At 45.8% G+C, this 17,592-nt stretch overlaps 1 protein-coding gene across 1 annotated transcript in view; it reads right to left on the bottom strand.

The window, feature by feature from the left end:
• Positions 1–17,592, bottom strand: part of LOC147187880 (B-cell lymphoma/leukemia 11B-like) — a 36,691-nt gene that overhangs the window by 5,648 nt on the left and 13,451 nt on the right. The window lies entirely within an intron of this gene.

Consider the following 17,592-nt stretch of genomic DNA (forward strand, 5'->3'; position numbering starts at 1 on the left):
CATTGCGCGCCTCCGAGGCATTTGCGGGGATGTTCTCAAGTTTTTTGTTTTTTTTTTGGTCAGGGTAAAATAGCTTCCAAGGACCGCGTCTTTAAAATCGTCACGTTGATTTCAACTGGACGGAGAGAGGAGAGCTTCTTTCGCAAAGAGGTCCTGCAAAAAGAAATATCCAACAATCCCTTCCGTTGCCGCTGCGGCGATTCCTGAGTTGACATCCGCCCATGTATCTCTGTATTCTGTCTTTTTTTTTCACAACAACAACAAAAAAAAGGGGGGGGTGGTGATGACATGTTCAACGAACCTATCTGAGGAGGCCCAAGCTCTCGGCTGAGGGCCAGTTTGAGAACCGTGGCTCCTGTCTGATCCAGGAAGCTAATTTAGCACTGTGATTGGTTGAGCTCTTTCTCTCGGGTGAGGAGGGCTGGTTTGGGGGGGGTGGGGGGGGGGGGGTATTGGGTCAGCAAAGGCTAATGAGGAGCTAATTTACTGATTCTGTCACTTTTTCGCTGCCATTAGCGGAGATCTGTTGCACTGTTTTGGCTGGGAGGGATGCGACCTGACTCCTACTATGACTGCTACGAGTGTGTGTGTGTGTCTGTGTTTGCGCGCGTACGAGCGGTGGGCTGCCTGCCTGTGTTTAGTTTGGCTTGGCTTCACACGGCCTCTTGGCAGCACCAAGATGGACAGCTTAGCAGCTTGGATGGGGAGACGAGAGCGCAAGATAGAAGGAGGCGGCGACGGCGGGTGGGTGAGGGGTATTGGGGGGGGGATGGGCGTGCTTTGAGGACTACACTTTTTTTTTGGGCACACTCACACAAGCACACACAGTGTATTTACAAGCCCCCGAGGACTTGGCAGCTGTATAATCTGATCGCCAAACAAGGATCAATACGCCAAATCGTCGCGAGAGACGTCTTGATTTGTTGTTGTTGTTGTTTTGTTTGGGTTTTTTTTGGTTTTTTGCTATTCCATCCGTCAGCGCATGCATACGAGCCAGCGCAATAAATAAGTCGTCCTTCCCGCCCCCCCCCCCCACCCCCCAGCCGCCACAACTGCAACTGCATTTGCATCTTGTCATCTTATCCCGCCGCGCCATATGCCGTTAAGGGAGGCGTGTCGGCTAATAGAATGACAGCTGATGGCTGCTGCCTAATGACCACCAAAGACACATTTCATCAACTTCCCGAACAAGCCAGAAAAACTGGGGGAAGGGGGGGGGGCATAGCGAGAAAGTAGCACTCGATAGCGAAGCTTGTTTTTGCAACGTCACCTTTTAGCGAGGCCCCTCTGTTTATGGATTTATTGACGCAAATGTGTGTTTTGCTGCCCTGTGTGTATTCAATTTGCTGTTTGAAGATTATCATCACATTGATGCGAAATTACCGTCTGTGGTGCTACGCATTTTTTGGTCTCTGGTTTCATGTATCGGTGGGACATTAAACATCAACTCAAGAGTGACAACGGCTTGTAGCAAGCACACTCGGTCTCTTTTTTGAGAAAACGGTCTGATCCCCCCCCCTTAAATTAAAATGTTTATTTTTTTTTACGTTTGTAAATAAGTTGTAAGAGATGTAAAACACGATTGACAAGGTTTGTTTGTGTCTAGGCTGCATCACTTCCTGTGCCGACAGCGAGTACGACGCGAGGCATGCGCTGCAGCCATGTGCCCAATTTCAGCCATCTTGGTTTGGCGCAACGACGGAAACGTGGTGAGTCTCCTTTTATTGCGTATTATTCCGCTGTGCTGTGTAGCCTTAATTGCATTCTATGTTAAAATAGATGGACGAAAAGCAAAATCTGAAAAAGTAAAAATAACCCCCCCACCCCACCCCCCCCACACACACACACGCTTGAAGGCATCCTCATTGTAGCCAATTAGTGAATGAAGCGAGTCCGTGCCATGTTTCACTTTTCGGCAATTAGAGGCTGAGCTCCACCTACTGGTGACCATCATGGTCAAGTACCAGTTAGTGGAGTTAATCACACACATACACACACGTGATCAGCGATTGCTAATCGACAGGGTGACAAGGAAAAGCGCCATTATCACTATGAGTAGTTAGCGATGAGAATGTGATGAGCTGCTTAAAAAAAAAAAAAGTGCAATAGGTCGCAAATGAATGCCAGTTGGACGTCTCTGAGCTGGAGGCTTTCGGCCGGACGACTGTTCCAAGCCTTGGCGTCCCGATGCGTCTCGTCCAGGTGTGCGAGAATCCCGCCAAACGTTTCCCACCGAAGAATAAAAAAAGGCAACGGCGGGATCGGCTTGGGAGGGCCACGCTGGGCCGCATGCATCAAAACAAAAAACCAATGGCCAGGAGCCCTGCAGGAAGTGATTAAAACACTGGCACATGTACACCAGCGCAGTTGAGGTGGGCTGCTAATAACATTCTCTTTCTCCTCCTTTTCTTTTCTTACTCAAAACTGCCGCGCCAATTAAAGATCTGAGCTTTACATCGCGTTTTATTCCTTCCAGATTGCCTTTTATAGCCGTTATTTTTGCCTTAAAGTACAAACAAAATGCCAGCCAATGGGCTATTGACTGCTCGCATATGGCCGCCGTCGAGAAATTGGTGCGAGGAGCTTGTCGAGGAGGAGGAGGGCGGTGATAGTTGGGAGGCGGGGCGTGCGGGAGGTAGACAACGCGCATATGGCGCAGACATGTGGATTTGTCTTTAATTTAGGAATTCACATATGCCGTCGCTCTCGCCATCCTCGCCTGTCGCAATCTCACGCTAATCCACTTCGAAAAGCTACCAAATGGCAGCTTTCATAGTCCATGTTGATTGCACACGCAAAAAAAAAAACTTTACGAGGAACTTTTGGAGTAAGGGAAAGACTGAAAAAGTCTGTATATCGCTACTATACAAAAAAATTGCTGCAGACCAAATGTAACAGGAAGAGAGTAAAGTGAGTTAAGGAGTCATTCACTTTTCAGTCAGTATAAATTCTTGCGATTACAAATAGCTTTCGTACGAGTTTGCTGCCTAAACGGGCTGTCATGGAAAATCAAAGCAGGACACGAAGAACGTGTTGAGCAGAAAAATTCGCATAACAATAGAAGAGCCAGACTAGTTTGGTGCCTTACTAGCCGACAGATTTCAAAAATCCAAACTGGACATGAACAGGAACAGAGTAACGTTTTGATCAAGACGCTTTTAGTATTTTTCGCAAGCGCATAAGTGCCTAATAATTACAAAAAAAAAAAGCCAAAGATGTTGCTGCCTAAATGAGTTGTCAAAAATATACAAATCAAAACGGGGCATGGGCAACATTTCAGCCAAGAAATCCTGTTCTATTTAGTAAATATTGCAACAGTCTACGGAGCTGTTACATACCCGACTAATTTGCTGCCTAAAATGGCTGTCGTTAAAATAAGCTGGGTCAGACAAAACAGGAAGTGAGCAACATTTTAAAGACAGAATCATGTTGTTTTGAGTCAAGATCGCGATAGCCTACATTTCTCGCCACACGGACAGCCCGACCTGTTTGCTGCCTAAATGGGCCGTCGTCGAACATCACAATACTACTGCTGCTTGTGTGTGTGTGTGTGTGTGTTTGCGAGGCATTCTTGGGGGTTTGCAGGTTGGCTACGCTATTCCGACATTCCATCAAGGGCGACGCGGCACAGCACATTTACACTCCGAACAAAGCCGCCTGCAGGCGAGGCCGCTGGGACGCCAACCTGTCCCCGCCGGCACCTCCCCATCTCCAGCCTCCACACACACACACACACACACACACACACACACACACACACACACACACACACACACGTGTACACACAAGGGAGAACGCAATGTGCACCTGTCAGGGGTTAGCTGACACCTCTCCTGCTGGCAAAGCAGCTCCTCATTAGCATGGCTGTGATCTAGGGGTCCCCGGGGGTCCCAACCTCCACACCTCGCCCCTATGCCCACCTCTACACCTCCTTCCTCAAGTTCCCACTCCGCACTGATGGCTTGTTTGTCATGAAGGCGGCTAATCAAGGGGGCCACGGGGGCCGGGCGGATTGACCGGGGACGGCGAGCTGGGGCGAGGAGATGCCGCCGCCACCTCGCTGTCTTCGTGTATGTTGGCTGGCTTGCTGGCTGGCTGTTACGCGAGCGACATTTTTGGGTATGAAGGGAAGGGGGTAGGGGGGGGGGGCGAAGTACGGGACCAGGGAAGGGGGAGTGGTACGGGACAGGGCAAGACTACGGAGAGTGGCAGTAGCAGGCAGGGGGTGAGGCACTCACACAGTGGGGCTGGCTCCATGTTAAATGGAACCAGCTTCAGTTTACTAACCATATGCATGTGTGTGTGCGTGTGTGTGTGTGTGTGTGTGTGTGTGTGTGTGTGTGTGTGTCTAACCAATATGAGGTCTGACAGCACAAAACTAAGATTTAAAGGTGTCCTATGTTTACGTTCACACCGTATGGGTTCCACAACACTGCATGGCGTGTTTAATTCGGGCCCGATTAATTGGCTACCTAGACGGGAAGTTGTCATCGAAAACCAAAAGCAGGAAATGCTCCACACAGACGCGTGGAAAGCCAATGGAGTGTGAGGTTAGTCTGGTTCGAAGCGTTAGTTTTCATGTCTGTCACAAGTTGAGTGATTGTGTGACATCAGTTGCGGTGAGCTCATGGTGTTGAGGAATCAGGGCCAACCAACACTTAGCCCGACTTGTTGGTTGCCTAACTGGGCCGTCGTAGCATTCAAAGCAAAGGAGTAAACGTGAGAATATCAATAACTACTTCAAATGCATGAATAAGTACAACACGGTGAAAACCCGACTGAGTGATGTTCCCCGGACAATTAGACAGGTCTGTTTAGCGCATCCGTTTCTATTGACATACTCGTATTTCTGTACAGTAGTAGTAATATGGCATGACATCGATTGATGTTAGTACAAATGTGGTTTTGCTATGAAGTGGTTAGTTTGCTGCCTAAAGGGGCTGTGGTAGAAAATGAAAAATCAGGAAGATAATGACGACAGAGTGTGTACATCTGCAACACAAACAGATGGAAAGCTAGTGGAGTGACGTTCCTCATGCTGTTAGATGGGTCTGGTTAGCGCAACATTTTTGGTTTTTGACATTAGTATAAATGAGGGTTTGAACACCCACACCAGTTTGTTTCCTAAATGGGTTGTTGAGCTCTGAGCATCAGTTTCCAGTATTGAAGTGGAGAAACCCATTTTCTTTAATAATTTCAAATGTCTAAAACTGGACATTTGAAATTTCAAAAGTGGTTTCATTGTAATTCAGCCTAATGTAAAAAAAAAAATAATAATAATTTTTAAAAAAAACTAATCAAATATTTGATCAGCGCATAAAAATGCAAAACATAAAATATTAGGGGGTGGTTGCGAGGTGCCGGAAATGAGTAGGCTACCTGTAGATAGTGGGGGGGGAAAAAAACGTCAGCGTGGAAAGGAAATTAAACTGTTCATTCGCTTTCATTCTTGCCGAGCTGGCGTGTGTCGGCTGCTGGCGGCAACGCGGCCCGTCTAGGCGATGACAGCAGGACGCGCCAAAGCGGCCCGGCCGCCGCGACGTGTCAAATGACAAGTGCCACTAATTGAATTGGAAAGTTGGAAAGTGATGAAAATGTGATGAGTCAGGACTCCCTCCACACACCACCTCCACCCATGGGTTTAAAAAAAAAAAAAACGGGAGGGGGGGGGGTGGCGAGTTCTGATCTGCTCAAAGAAAAATGTCTTTGCTTTTGTAATTCGTCAAACACACACACACGCTCTACAAAAAGAGAGTGTGATGTAATACAACCAAGCCAGGATGTTCGAATCCAAGCGTGTGACTTGACTGTTTTATGTCCAATCGTCAAACTTCGCCGCTCTAAAATCGCAATTCAGCACAGCTCATATGTCGACAAAACGAGGTTCAAATTTGGTAGCAATCGGACAAAAATCTAAAAGTATGCGTTCGAAACCTGCCCCCAGAAAATGACTCAAATGAGGCTAAAATGGCCACTTTTTTGGCCACTGGCAGATTAACCATGTATAGGATCTTGAGACTTTTTTTTTTTTTGTCAGGACTCAAACTCCACAGAGAGTGCGACCAAGTCCATTTTTACCATCAACAACACGCAATAAACAGACTGCTGGAATTCCGAGGACAAAATTACGAGGACACTTGGGGCACCGGCGGCCCAAAAGAAAGAAAATTGACGTGTGTTGAGGAAGCCGAGGGAAAATGCTTCTATCACTACCACCTGCCATTCTATTGTCCATAGCGGAATTACCGGCACTTAAATGCGGTGTTGTGGAGCTGCGCAGCGGGCGGCAGCATCAAGTAGACAATGGCGTCATCGGCGGCTACGGCGAAAAACGCGCATTTTTAATAATAACAGGGAGGCGCAACAAGCCGAATGTGAAATATTCCCCGAGAAAAGGTCACCAGCGTGCCTTTTAGATGCCTTTGAATGGATAAAAAGCAGCTTTGACGACTTTGAGCGTTTTCCATCCAAATGAGCTCGAGCCGAGCCCCCGAGGGACGCCCGCTTTGTCCGCGCTGTCAGTGTCCCATTCACCACTGTTCCCTTGCCTCTATTGACTCCGACGTGCTAATGCTGCTTAGATGGGTTATTTGATGTTTCGCGGGATGAGTGCGCTTCATGGCAAAAAGGCGCCCACGCCGCGTCCTCTTCTCAGGAAAGACCGGGAGAAACCTCCAAGCGCAACTTCAATGCACCAACGTCATTCTCAGGAATGTGACTCGGACGAGGCAAACATAGTTATCGTGTGCGGTTCAACACATCCTCCAGACCCGTTCAAGCGTCTTCAGACACTTATGTTGCCCAGCTGGCTCGGGCACTCGCGCTTCACACGCAGCCCGCAGGAAACCTTGAGCGTATTGAGCAAGACAGCAAGTAGGCCCCTACTTGGTCCCTCAACGCAGTCCGCCAAGTTTTTGTGTCAAAACTTGCCTTAGCGAGAAGCCAATTTGCCAACGAGCTAATCACCGTTAGTGGGCTAACACACAAAAAAAAAAAAAAAGAAAAGAAAACAATGCGACGGTGATTGCGGCGCCCATACATGTCGTCAAATTGCAGCCGGCTAAATGTTGGTTTAATTTACTGGCGAAGTGTCGTCAAACATCTCTGCTCATCAATTTATTATTTTTTAAAAACAATACCCCCTAATCAAGTCGTATTCACGTACGACTTAAAGGGGTTTTGGTACGCGGAGAAATGATTAGCATGTCACGCGTAATGTGCTACATAACATTCAACTTAGCATAATGTTCGTTTTAGCTACAGGGCTCCCCCTAGCGGTGTTTAGAGGTGGGAATTGCAGTCCTACAGCAATATGACACGGCTTGATATTCATTTTTGACGCCGTCTTACAAAAGAAAACGATACAACGTAACATGCTATTTGATACTGTTTTAGTCATAGCGTATCATAGCAACAAAAGCAATATTGAATGCCGGCGTCTCGATCCTGGAACGAAACAGACGGTTGAAAGCGAATGACGCTTGGTTAGGCTTACGCTACGAACACATGAACCTTTCTTTCGAGATTGTAAGAATCCCATTAAGCTAGCTCTTCCTGTGTAGCAAATACGCGGTGTAATGTCCAATCACGTACCAACCAAACAACTCCTTTCGGTCGTCTCAGGTCGCACTATCAATGCCAACAAAAACAATGGCACTCAATTATGAATCAAATTTCTGACTATTGTTGTTATTTTCATGATTATCACCAAGTCCAAGCGACTGTGATATTAGCTTCTTTCGCGACATTGACTTTCCCACAGCCCGCCAACACAAACGCCTTTCATCGTGCGTTCTTTTGCTTTTCACCCGAAACCTTCCCAGGTGCGTCCAACCGCCTCCACGCCGCAAATAGAGACATGCTCGTCCCTCGGCGCGGACACACCCTGCGCATAGTTTTCCTAAAGTGTGTGCGTGCGTGCGTGCGTCTGTGTGTTTGAATATGTGTTTGACGGGTCTTCGTTTGGCCTCGGGGCCTCCCTGGAGACTTTTTTGTGGCCTCTCTCTCGCTCTCTCAATTGGTTCTCATTATCTCTCTGTCTTTGCGGCTGTTATCACGCTGATACATTTCCTGCTGTTGGCACGGCTCCTGCATAGCTGATGGTTAAAAGAAAGCTGCTTTCATCTAGCCATTGCCTTTAGGACACACACACGCACGCATAGGGGTGGCGTGGTTGGGGCCAGCATTGCCCCCGCCAGACCACAGGCCCAGACAAGCTCCACTGGCACAGATTGGCCCGATAGCATCTCGACTTTATTTCATTTTGGAAAAGACAAGTGGGGGGGGGGGGGGGGGGGGGGGGGGGAGAGAAAAAAGAAACATAGGGGATTTTTAAGTCTGTCGGGTGAGGTTAGACAAGCAGGACGTGGCACGGCGCGACACATGTTGTGCTGCTCCACAGTTAAGTCATAGCGCCGGCTAATAAAAAGCAGATTTACATTTCTAATGAATAAAGCCAGCAGTCAAATTGTCCTCATAATCTTCTTATTTATTTAAATAACCTCCACCCAAGTCCTCTCACCCCATGCCCCCCCCCCCAACCCCTAAAGGAAAATATAGAAAACATGCAAACAGTTTTAGGGCTGTAATATTTCCCAGATATTCATTTCTGCCCAACCTCGTAAATTATCGCCGCACTTGAAGCCACAACAAAAAAGAGAAGCTGCTGCTTTTTATTTCCAAATAAGTCACTTAAGTATGCACTTCTGCTTCTTCTTTTCTTTTTTGGGGGGGTTATTGATTTTTTTTTCCCTTCAGTTACAAGTTTTTTTTTTCTCCACATACGCGTGTAATAGCGCACGTACACACACACACACACACACACACCGTTTTGGCCGAAGAGTGCATAATTCTTCAAAAAGAGGCTGCAGGCTGTTTATTGCCACTCCTAGTTGAAATTTACTATCAAACTAAACATAATACAAGGAGAATTACGCGCCGTGTATTGACAGCAACCACCCAACTTTGCAACTTCTTGCTAGCTTCACGCTAACGCACCATGCAAAACGCCATCGATGGGCGAACAAAGCTCGCATCTGTGCTGCCGTAGTTCACAACCTTTAAACAACTTAACTACGTACATGCACGCAAACGGTATAACAATACCCACAAGCATATATTCTTTATCCTCTGAAAAAAAAGTACAATTTGTATTACTGCAGATGACTGAGTCACTTACAGTAGTTGTATGACTGTTCAATTTTGGCATTACTGTATGTTTTTGGAAAGTATTGAATTATTGAGTCCTATTTTCCTGCTTATTGGGGGCGGGGGGCAGAGGGGTTGGTACAGATTCATAATAAACTGGCAGCCAAATATCCCAACAAGGAATTACCCCGCTGTGATGTTTGCATTTACCACCATCTTGCGCTTTTGCATCACCGTAATTGCACGAGACAAGTAAGTGGATGCAGTGAGGGAAGGTGGGGGGGGGGGGGGGGGGGGGGAATACTATGTTGCCTGGGTGGAGGGGGGGGGTGTTGTAAGTGCAGCAGGAAAAGCTCTCAGCATCTTGGTGGCGGCTAAAAAGCCAAATAAATGGCATCACCGAGCGGGACGCTAATGAGATAAAAGGAGGAGGAGGAGGGCGGCGGTGGCGGTGCGAGGCAGTCCGAAGCGCTAACAAAATACGTCGCTTCCTTTTTAAAATTTTTTTTTTAACATGCACTCCTCGTGTGGAAAAAGAGGGGTATTGCGAGAAGGACCCCACAAATGCGCATCATATTCAGACTTTTGATATTGACGGCATATGAGATGATTGCAAGTGTAAAAAGAAGTTATCCGCTGTCAGTAACATGTATAGAAGAGAAAAAAAATAAAGTTCGTGTTACCTAACCTCCTGTGAATCGTCTTCTCTTGCCGTCGCGGAATAGTTGAAATGTCGCAATATTAAGGGATATTATTATGATTATATGATATTATGGGTTACTTAAATTCTGAAAAAAGGTTGACCGTATTTTCCAAGTATTCCAAATATTTTTCGTGCACTCAAAATTAAAGTAAAAATGTTGCTATTTCATAATAGTATAAAAATTCCCCCTGTAAATGTTGCACATGTATATTCTAATTTTCTTTATCCCCCACACCCCCCCACCCAAAAATACCTTTTTTTTTTGTAAAATCAAAAATATTGTTCTTATTAATTGACAAGTTTTTCAAAAATGTATTCTGGTAAAATCCTGAAAAACATTTTTCTCCTAAAATTGTCAAAATAAGTTACAATCATTTGGCAGATAAAATGGTGACATTTTGCTTCGTAGTATTCAAAATTTATCTGGTAACTTTTTCTCTTCTGGAAATGTTCCAATGTTTTTTTGGGGGGGGGTATTTTTGCATTGATCGCAGCAATTCAGCGGAGAAAGAAAACTGGGAGGAGGCCGGGGGTGGGGTCGGTTCAGCGCGAGCTTCTTTTAATTGCTCTCCCTCTTTTTTTTTTTTTTTTCCTCTCTCCTCGGAGCAGAGTGCACGCACACATCTGGAGCGCGCAAGCACATGCTGCAAGTTAGCGGTGGCGCTCGCACTCCAAATTAGTGGCCACTTTTATTCCCCCTCTGTGGTAGGAAAATATCAAATCTGCTGCCATATGAGTGCCATAAAGCCGCTTGTGCTGCGTTTGATGCCTTCATGTGGGACTTCTTAACTCGTGCGTGTGCGTCTACGCGCGCGCTTTTCGTGAATGTCGGTCTTGTCAGCCTATTGGAGCGTGCGTTTTGCACTCGTGGATTTTTCTTTGCGGGTTTTTACAGTATTCTGATGCACCCAAACACATATGCTAATTTCTGACAGCCCGTCGACGGCGCTTCCCATGACAGCGGCACCTCTTACTGACGAACATCTCTTCATATGAAATTTTCAACTTACGAAATGTCTCAACGGGAAAATATTGTTGTATATTTCTTCCATAACTCTTGTTATGGAAGAAATATCAAGATAGAAAAGCTACTCGCAGCTCCGAGTTTCCTGAACGCAACATTCTTATAGCTGCTCTGCCATTGGCTATTACCGAGCATCATCCTGACATCCCATTGGCTCAGAGGAACCCCTACCCAATGTGTCGATGTGTGTAGATAGATAGATATGTGTCTATGTAGTGTCCTCGTCGTTCGCCCCTCGGGCCATGAGGCGTTCCGGTAGTTTTACGTAAATGTCCATTTTTTTTGCAATAATCTAATTGTAACATGTATTTGTTCCATATTTTGATGCATTTTTATGCTTTAGGAAACATTTGTCTGAATTTGGAACAAATTAGGGCATTTACATACATGGAAGACGCGTCTCTACTTACAACATTTTCTAGTTGAGAAATTTCTTCCAGAACCAATTAATTTCGGAAGTAGAGGTGCCACTGTATATGCTAGCATGAAGCTACCGAATATCAGCTTGTATTGTATTGTATTGTATTGTTTGATCGTTTTGGGTGTTTAAACGTTTGGGTCTCGTTTCGTGGATGAGTTTCTTCAAATAGCATTTGTATGAATTGATTACAACTGCCGTAGCGTCAATGCTAATATCCGTTTGCCCGCATCATCGATTCGGATTAAAATATCGGATTTAGTCGATATTTCACAATGCTCAATTATTATTATTTTTTTTTCATGGGTCAGCTTTACAGTGAACAGCGACAAATAAATAGCTCCAAGCAAGCACCCCTTGCCTCTGATTCCGAAAACCGCGCGAGCTAACGTCTTCTTCCAGTTTACTTCAAGTGATGATGTGCGACAGTCTGTGTGTGTGTGTGTGCGCATTTTTAAATAGTCCGCCTTTTCCCCCAAAGGTCCTCCAATATTTTACCCACAAAGTTCCAATTTTATTCTTGCACGTTTCCCGAAATACTCCCTCATAGCTACCGATTGCCCGCCCTGTTCAATGAAGCCCCGAAAATGAAATCTCAGCCAAACTTTGACACGATTCCCATGCTGTCGTCCGAGTTTGTGGGCAGCCTTATTGGGTGTTTACTTCCTGTTTACGTGTGTGCCACGTCGTCCTCAAGGAGGTCAAAACATCCCCAAAACACGCGCGCACCCCCCATATGTAATGCATGCATTCCGATTGAACATGTTTTTCCTATTTAATCTGCCACTTGACAGCATGGGACACACACACACACATACACACACACACACACACAGTCATCCACATTTGTAGCTACAAAAAAGGCATTAGAGGGAGGTCGGAAGCATAAACAAGTTAGTGTTGCTTGTGAAAAAAAAAAAGCTTAAAACAGAAGCAGCGCACTCGCTGCGTTCCCCACTGACTCACACATGCGCGCACACGCACACACCAAAATAGATGCCCACATGCCTCGCAGAAGACGTAAGATGGATGCGCTGGCGCACTTTCAAAACACTTCGATTTCGTGAACACGCACGCATGCCCGCGCGCGCGCACACGCGAGTGGCACCACGTTCACCCCGAATCACAACCCGCGAGCTTGGACATCAAAATGAAGTTTCTTCCAACGGCGCGAGGGGGTGAGGAGGGGGCGAAGAAAAAAAAATCATTGGGAGTAATTAACGCATTTTCATATGCAAATGTGATTAATGCAAAACTACAAAGTCATTATGCAAATGAGCTTTTCCTTGAGCCCCTGTACAAATATTCGCCGCTCAAATCAGGGATCAGTCTCGCCATCTTTTTTTATCTAACACCGCAACCCCCCCCCCAACCCCCTCCCCGTCCCTTCCCCCTTCTTCCTTCGTTCACTGTCGCTTGCAGAGCATAAGTAGCATGTGAAGTTATTTGGAAGTGCGTGCGTGTGTGCGTGTGAGCGCAGGATGCCGCCTGCCTTCTGATTGCGGGGCTGCTCGGCATTGGAGCGAGACAAGGAAGCGGGCGCGCAGGGGAAGGTATGAATATGCAAAAGCCTGATTGCTTTTCATGATTAAAGCCTATTTAATATGCAAATGAGAGCAAGCCAGGTGATTAAAAGAGCACTGGGTGGTGGGGCACAAAAAAAAAGGGGCGAGGGGGTTGTGAAGGGGAATCATATTCAAAATTTGACCTCTTAGGCCGGGGAAGGTCATTTTTTAATTTGGGATTCATTTAACACAAAAGTATCAATTAGGGCGCCTTATCAATATTGTGACATCGCAGCTCAGCACGGCGATTTGAGAACTTTTAATAACATATTGATGAAGGTCACAGCGTGTCTCTTGATCAAACAGCAATGATATTCTGATCAAATATTGATACGGCGAGATCGGAAAGCAGCTGTCGGGAGAAACGTAAAGTTACCCGTACGTCTACAAACTACGATCCGCTTTCAACATGTACGTTATGTGTGTCGTGACCCAAAACGGCATGTGCGTTTACGTTCGACCACATTTTCTCCCAATTTCTATCGAAAATTCAACATACAGTCAAGACTGGGAGCCGAAGCCTTCTGAAAAAGAAAGTCGAGTAAATGCCCATAAAATTTACTTTGCGCTAGAATAATAGCATTTATTTTTAGCGTTGATTTTTCAAAACTACAATCAATTAGCTCTTCTCAATCACATATCAATCGTGTTTTCATCTGATATTGATCCTTTGATATCTCCCAAATCATCGCACCCTGTGACATTGCGTCTCGTTGAACAGTAATTTAGCGCTTTCTGCCCCCCCCCCGCCCCCCTAAAAATATACTGTTATAGTTTCGCATCGTACAGTAATTTCGCAATTTTGATCGACAAGTGACGATCAGCAGCTCCGTTCACGATGATGGCGAATACGAGGCGACTCGTGTTTCCAAAAACGGCGGTTGTTTGTTTACAATCCAACGCAACGATTCGGTGGCTACGTGGACATCTTCACACAAGATGTTCGGCCCGCACCTCGCGGGAGTCAAACTCGGGACCACTTTTTGTATTGCGGCTCGTCTTCTCTCCCGCTTGTTGAAAATTTGACCGCAATTTGATACACTTTGAGGCCACCGCTGGTCGAATAGCAGGCGGACTACATCAGCGCTGCGGCAGTGATGTCACCATACAAACATGAATGCGTCCAATCGGACTTACATAATAGAGGAAAACACTCCTCAGAACAATGCCGTATTTTTCCGGATAAAATAAGGGCCAAAAATAAATTCGGTAAAATAAATACGACAACAAATAATAGTGAAAATTCATAAGTATAAACCTGACGAAGGAAGAGCTTTTTTGTCGGGGTGTAATTTTACTGCTTTGTTCTCAACTTACAACCTTTTTATTGTATCCTTGTTTATTTATTATTATTATTTTTTGCAGCACTCACCGCGCCGTCTCAATTTCGACTGCACAAATGGGGGTTCGCTGGAAGAGCCGTTCCTAACATCTTCAAAGCAACATTTTGGCGCGGAGGGGCCCAACAGTGTGGGCAACGCAAGTGGGTCGCCCCACCCCTCTTCAACACCACCGCCCCTCCTCCTTTCCCAAATGATTTAAAAAAAAAAAAAAAAAAAGTTTACAGCCCGTCGACGCCAAGTGGACGAAAAGCCGTCGAGAGACATGTTTGAGGATGTCGCTGTCACCGTCGCGTCTTATGAAATATTCACGCAACCCCCTCCCCCTCCAACCCCCTGATCTCTTTTCAGCACTTGTCACGATGTGATGGCGTGCCTCAAAAGTGTTGCGAGGGGGTGCGCCGACGGCCGTCCTGGGAGGAGGTTCAAAGCTGGGCCAGGCTCGTCTTAGCCCGCTGCTCTGGTAACATCCCGACACGCCTCATTCTTTACACACACTCACACTCACACACACACACACACACACACACACACGCACACACACGCACACACACACACACACACACACACACACACACGCGCGCGCGTAATATTAGCAAGGCATCACGAGCCCAGACCAGACAGGAGGTTGTAAAAGCAGGTGAGGAAAAGAAAAAGGTGGCGAGGGCCGAGGTTTGCGCATGTTCACTGTGCACGCCGTTGGGCAAACGGTGCGCGTTTGTAGCATGAGCCGCTAACACTTGACTTCTCAATAACTGACCTCAGCTTCACTGCTCTGCACACCATGCCCCCCCCACTCTCCCACACACACATTCTCCATTCCGGCAGTAACGTGTGATGTAACAATGTGCCACTGTATGTACAGTTTGCGTGTTTGTTCCTCTCCCTTCTCAGTTGCCGCCACAGATCGGCGCACCCCCTTACCGCAACGACACCCCCCGCCCCCCAAAAATGTTGGACTAATACAGAACTGTTCGGGATCTCAGGCAGGGATCTAAAGCTGACTTTCCAACTTGTTTTAAGGTACACGCCGACTTCTACATTCCGATAGATTGAGCGCACCACCATATCATTGAGCAAAGCCTTGAAAAACAAACAAAACAAACAAACCTGAATGCATATCGTGAATTTTTAGGGCTCCAAGGAAGTCCTTTGATGTGATCTAAAACAACTGTAGTTCAGATGCACGGCTAACTTTTTAAGCTTTGCACCCCTTTTCGCATCCCCACCCCGAGGTGGCGCGCACCATTTTACCCAGCACTGTTTCAAAGGTAGTCTTGACCAAATGAGCTGCCCTCAAATGTTGAATCCACAGCACCTCTTCAATGTCACTGTTACCGCTATGCTCCTATGAAACCAAAATATTTTTTTGGGGGGAAGGGAATCTCAGATTGAATGTGCCCCATCATCCAGATTTTGCAAGAAATTATTATCATATATACATGTATATATATTTTTTTTTACAGACTCATGTCTGCATACAGAAGACGATGACAAGATAACCTTCCTTGGCAGAGGTAATTAATCAGGCGTCACTTGAGATGATCGCTCCTCTACAAATGTTGAGCGGCCAAGGCGTCAAAGGTCAACACTGACCGGCCATTTCATTAGGTACACAGGCGAATGAATCCAATATGGGGGAAAAAAAAAACATTGTCGTTTGTGTGTGCATCACACTCAGCTCTTTTTCTAAAAATATCACCCTGTGTTTATTTCGCTTATGAATTAGAGAGTGTCTAAAAATAGGACAAGCCGGAATTTCATCATTAAAAGATTTCAGGCGGGGGGGGGAAGCGAGTGACATCCATTGAGGAGCCGTCACGCCCTGTTTCTGAAACAAACGTTAAAATTGAAAAAGAGTTTGCGTGAGTTCATGCACACACGCAGATGCAACATCGAAAAAAAAAAACCCGCTCGCTGTCTTCCACAGGAAGCCCATGTGCGAAGCTTCAGAAAAAAAAGACATTTCACATACGGCGGCGTTGATGCATGTGTGACATGTCGTGGAAAAAAATTCTTCCAAAAAAGAAAAGCTAATGGTGACAATTGCAGCTGCTTGTTTTTGTTTTGTTTTTTTTAGTTTATTTTTTTTTTGCAACCTTCCAAGACCTCTGAGACATCATATTCAATATGTGCTTTTTGAAATTCCCAATCATATTTTGGGGATCCCTTGAAAAAATTTCCCCTTGGAGGGATTAAAATCAGTATCATAAAATACAATTACATTTCTTCGAATAAAGTTGAATTTCATTATTCATGTCCTGTTTTGCATATATAAATGTAACACGTTTGTCATCACCGCGACCGAATGAATCTCTTGTGCGTGTTTGCGCTGGTGGTAAACATTCAGAATGACGGCCGCGCGTGACAAATTGAACCAGGAGCGTATTTTCAACGTTCCCTTTTCTGACACGAGTGTGACATCACGTCTGCGCTAATTGTTTCTGACGTGGAAATTGTAAATTATCCAACCTCCCGTAGATGTAATCCCCCACCCCCCCAACTCCCTACCCTGATGGCCATCGCTGACTTGACTTCCCCCCCTCCTGTTAGCTGATGATCCATCTCCTTCCCCTCAGCAAGTACAAAGCTGACTTTTCATCGATGAAACAGTTTATATTCTATGCTGATTATTTTTAAAGCGCAGGCTGCTGCGTTTAGGGAACGTGGGAGGCGGAGGTGTCCTACTCATCACCTTCTTCCTCACCCTTTCCAATTGGTTTCACCTCCTGAAGGCCTGTGTGGGTGTGCGCGCGTCTAAGCGTGTGGCACAACACACACACACACACACTCGAGTCTGGCTAATGAAATCATCTGTGGCTACATTTTAATCCCTCCTGAAGGCCACAGTCAAAATAACAAGGATTCTTTGAAACGCAACTATCTTTCGTACACAGGTGACACACACACACACACACACACACACACGATCTAAAAAAAAAAAAAAAGGAGCCTATCGAAGCAGTTTTCAATACCAGCCAACATGTCTCCGGAGAGAAAAATGTCCCCATTACAACGGTGTGATGTCAAAGTTTGTACCACACAAGTGTGTGAATGTGCGTGTGCGCACGCATGAGCAAGTGAAGTGAGCTCTTCTCACACTTTTCATGTTAACCAGTCAAAATTCCCCGCGATTAAAAATGGCCACAAGGCCTGTGCCAGACTAGCATAGAAAGACAAGTCCAAGTGTGTGTGTGTGTGTGCACAAGTGGATCAATTCCACACACTAAATCTAAAAGTGACCAAAATGTCTTCAGAATGAACAGTTATGCCATACTAACATCAAAAGAAACATATGTGCGTGGCAAGGGTATTTTATGATGTCCACCAGACAAAATATCCTCGCTATAAAAATTTTTTGTGTGTTTTTGAGTAAAACTTGAGAAATGAAAAAT

This window comes from Hippocampus guttulatus, chromosome 20 (assembly GCF_054856545.1).
Source record: "Hippocampus guttulatus isolate MCC_2025c chromosome 20, RoL_Hgut_1.0, whole genome shotgun sequence".
In the NCBI taxonomy this organism is placed as follows: Eukaryota; Metazoa; Chordata; class Actinopteri; order Syngnathiformes; family Syngnathidae; genus Hippocampus; species Hippocampus guttulatus.